Source organism: Salmo salar, unplaced genomic scaffold (assembly GCF_905237065.1).
Source record: "Salmo salar unplaced genomic scaffold, Ssal_v3.1, whole genome shotgun sequence".
Taxonomy (NCBI): Eukaryota; Metazoa; Chordata; class Actinopteri; order Salmoniformes; family Salmonidae; genus Salmo; species Salmo salar.
Genome location: NW_025549290.1, coordinates 1 through 4218, shown reverse-complemented (window position 1 = coordinate 4218; position 4218 = coordinate 1). Strand labels below are relative to the sequence as shown.

At 53.1% G+C, this 4218-nt stretch overlaps 1 non-coding gene across 1 annotated transcript; it reads left to right on the top strand.

Annotated features, from left to right (window-relative positions):
* The first annotated feature begins 2930 nt into the window (after nt 1–2930).
* LOC123736368 (U5 spliceosomal RNA) lies at nt 2931–3047 on the top strand. Its single transcript, XR_006766083.1, has one exon. It is a non-coding gene; the product is annotated as a U5 spliceosomal RNA (small nuclear RNA).
* The last annotated feature ends 1171 nt before the right edge of the window (nt 3048–4218 follow it).

The following is a 4218-nucleotide window of genomic DNA, read 5'->3' as shown; positions in this document are numbered from 1 at the left end:
AGCCTCTGGGGCTGCCATTAGGGCAGACACAGGGGTGGAGGGCTTGCTGATTCCTGGAAGTGGCGGTCTCCGTGTAAAGTTGACCCAGTACGCCGACGACACCTCCTTGCTGCTTTGCAAGGACTCGTGCCTGATGAGGTCCCTTGCCATCAGTGGGGATTTCACCCGAGCGTCGGGGGCGGTTCTTAACCATGCGAAGTCTTCCGTTAAGTTTTTCGGAAGATGGAGTGGTAGGACGGATGTGCCCGGAGGGTTCTCTCTCTGTAACGGGCCGAGGATACTCGGGGTCCATTTTGAGACCTCCGGCTCAGCGACGCTGAACTGGAACATGGGCATCGCAGTGGTACAGAGGAAGCTAGCGATGTGGAGGGCTAGGTCTTTGTCCTTTTTAGGCAAGGTCCTGGTTCTCAAGGTGGATGTATTGCCATCTCTATTGTACTTGGCGTACATCTACCCATTGCCGGCTAGTCTGAGGAGGCCTCTAGTGAGGCTGGTGTTTCAGTTCATGTGGGGTGGCAGGTACGAGTGGGTCGCCAGGGCACGCATGCTCTGTCCCATCGGGGGAGGGAGGTAGGGGGGTACCACATCTCCCCCTCAAGCTGGACGCAATTTTTGTTTCTTTTTGTTGACGGAGCTTGCTCAGCCAGTAATACACCCGTCCGGTTACCTCCTGCGGGTGTTCTTCTCGTATCAGGCGAGAAGCGTAATGGTGTGGTCTAACACGGGTCTTCGGGCGGAACAGCTGCCGTGGCACTTTGGCCATGCGGCCAAGTGGCTGCGTGTGCACCCCGAGGTTGAAGTCGCCCCAGTAGGTTTAGATCACAGGCACCTGTACGAGGAGGTCAGACGGGCAGTAAGTCCAGCACCTGTAGTGGGCATCCCGGCAGTGGTCTGGGAGGGAGTGCAGGCGCGGGGTCTGGACAACAGGCTCAAGGACCTGAATTGGTTGAGCCTCCACAAGTGTTTGCCGGTGCGCTCCACCATGTACCGGCATAGCTTGGCGCGATCCCCACCTGCCCAAGAACTTCTTGTGGCAGGGGAGGAGACTGTGCGCCATGTCTTTTGGGACTGTGCCATTGCCGGAGTAGTATGGGCGAAGGCACGGGTGTTGTTAGGAAGGGTTAGAGGTGATTTTGTGTTGACTTGGGCTAGGTTAGAGAGAGGTGTAGGGAGAGCGAGGGGGACGGATAGGGATAGGTTTCTGCTCTGGCTTCTCATGAGCCTCTTTAAGTGGGGGCTGTGGGAAGCCAGGCAGAACATGGTCAAGACAGGGGAGAGATTGGGGGGGTGGAAGGAATAGTGAGGAGGATGGAAGGCGATTTGAGGGGAGGATGAAGAGGGAGGAGAGGAAGTGGGGCAGCACGCTGCCGGGAGAGATGGAAGGGGGATTAGGGCTGGGGTTATTTTAGAATAGGGACGGGAAAGGTAGTGTGTAGGATGACGGGGAGGGATGATGCTTATTTGAATTAGAATGAAAATTATGATTTTGTAAAGTATGAATGGTATTGACGGTAATAAATTAAAAACGGAAGCGGGAGGAAAAAAAGGAAAAGAAGACTACAGCATAGTGGAAACGGAAGGGCAGGAGGCTGAAGGAGAGAAAGAGGAGGAAGGAGACAGGAGAGTGGAGGGGCCGGAGAAGACGGCGGTGGAGAGGAAGGAGACGGAGAAGGGAACAGAGAGGGAGGAGACTGGGAAGAAGGCGGTGGAGAAAAAAGAGACAGAAAGGAAGGAGACCGGGAAGAAGGTGGTGGAGAAGAAAGAGACAGAAAGGAAGGAGACAGGGAAGAAGGTGGTGGAGAAGAAAGAGACAGAAAGGGAGGAGACAGAGAAGGCAGTGGTGGCGGGACCAGTAGGAGAAGGAGTGAAGGAGTGGGGGGACAGTAAAGAGGTGAGATCACGGGTGGAGGAGCTAAGGGAGATGGTGGGGGGGCTGCCAGACAATATGAACGAAGCGAGGGGGGGCTGACGGACGCGGAAAGGAATGTTCCCTGGCTGCGCCCTCCACCAATAAAGAGACCGAAGAAGGGGAGCGCCCGGACAGCAGGAGGAAGAAGGGTGGTAAAAGGGTGGTGGTGGGGAAGGGCAGGGGGAGAGGTTGCAGGGCTCTCGTGGGCTCCCTCTTCTTCATGTGTTTTTATACCCCTGGCAGAGCTGGACCTACCAGGCATGGCCCAGGAATGGGGGATGGAGGAAGGAGCAAGTTTCCTGTTTGGGGGCATGGGGTGCTCGAGCCGGAGCCCGGAGGAGGGGGGGTGGTGGATTTGAGTGGGGGGCACAAGACACAGAGTGTGGGTGTGCCGGGTATTGGTGTTGTTTCCAGGGGAGAGGGATGGTGGCCGAAGGAGGAGCGTCAGGAGTGGAGGAGGCGTCCCCGTCGGTCGGGAGTATAGGGTGAGTTTCTTTGGGTATTTGATGTGGGTATGGGTTTTGGTTTTTAGGTGGGAAGGGAAGACGAGTCTTTGTTTTGGGGTTTTAGTGTTTGTGATATAGTTTAAAAATGCCTAGTTATGATTTTTGATTGATATATGGTTTTGTATTGAAAGGCATTGAACGTAATAAATATATTTTATTTAAAAAATCAAAAAAATCTGTGTTTTTGAGCCCCCCAAAAAATACAATCACTTCACCAGGATTGTGTGTGTGTGTGTGTGTGTGTGTGTGTGTGTGTGTGTGTGTGTGTGTGTGTTTTTGAGCCCCCCCAAAAAAATATAATCACTTCACCAGGATTGTGTGTGTGTGTGTGTGTGTGTGTTTTGAGCCCCCCAAAAATACAATCACTTCACCAGGATTGTCTATCTGTCTGTCTGTCTGTCTGGACTTTTTACCCACAGCCCTCGAAAACTTGGAAGAGTGGGTTCGGGGACCACCCGGGGACCCGGCCTAGAGTGCACCGTGTGTGTCTCGGGCCCCGACCTCTGACTTCCATACGACTCTGGTTTCTCTTCATTACGCACAAGCCTTCGCCTTTTACTAAAGACTTCCGTGGAGAGGAACACTTACGCAGTTCAACGTATTTTTGGAAGGGCTTTGCTTCTGGCAGAGCCCGGTATCTTGTTTCAAGAGAAATTGACAGAGATGACGCCGAGACTTTTTGCTCAGGCGTTTGACTTGAAGCCGGCTGACCGACCTGCGTATTTTTCCACTCAAAGTAGTCGCTCGAGCAATTGGAGTTCAAGCCCGACGATGACTGGTGTATTTGCCGGGCATTGAACAAATAGTCGCACTAGGATTAAAGAGCTAGTGACCTAACGACGCATTAGCGACTTTTAAAAAAACACACCCGCCTGTCACCAGGGAAGCGTTGGGTGAGGAGGAGCCAACTTTGCCAAACCGATGAGGTCTGCCGAGGCCCCGGGCCCGGGCGGGTGCAGGGGTCAATTTGTGGGTTATCGCCCTCGGCCTTTTGGCTCAGATCAAGCTTGGTACCGAGGTGCCCCAAAGCCCGCTTGAGCCAAAAGGTCGAAGGAAGGCAGGAGGGAGAGAAATTTTGTTTTGTTTACTGGAATCGTTTTTTTCAGATATCCTTTATTTTTCATTGGCTTCTTTTCAAGAGAGCTTTTTTTTCTTCTTGAAAGAATGGAGAAAAATATAAAGAAACAGGCTCGGTAACCGAGGAGTTTGGCAACCACGCTAAGATTTGCAAGGAAGCGACTCAGGAGGTGGTAATCGGGAGAGAAACATTTGGAAGAACGAACCTGATGGGATGCCTAAAGATGTCGGTGAAGGTTCCTTTGCCTCCAGGGGCAACCCAATGGAGAGGGCGTACGACGTGACTCTACACAGAGGAGAAGCATGATGAAACCGCGAAGAGGGTGAGGGCCTGAAGGAGAAAGGCCGATGTGCTTTTATGGGAGCAACAAGCCCCGCCGTGAGTAATTTCTAGGGTGGTGACGGTTACAAATGTACAATCCAAGATGTAAAGGAGGAAGAAGTGAGGGCCTTTCTGGGGAGGTAGTATGGACAAGGTCTCTCAGAGAGGCTCTTCAGGGACTCCTTGGGATTTTGGAATGGGAGGAGAGGATTCCAGGCCCTCTCAGGAGGACCCAAAGGGACAGGGTGACTACCCATCCCCTGCGATGTTCTCCGGGGGCTGGAAAGGGGACGTTGTATTTATGCACGTCAGCCCCCGCTTTGCAGGCGTTTGTGTATGGCCCACGGTCATATCCGCTCGTGCAACCAAGAAAAGCCGAATTTGGTGGATCGGTGGAGCACGAG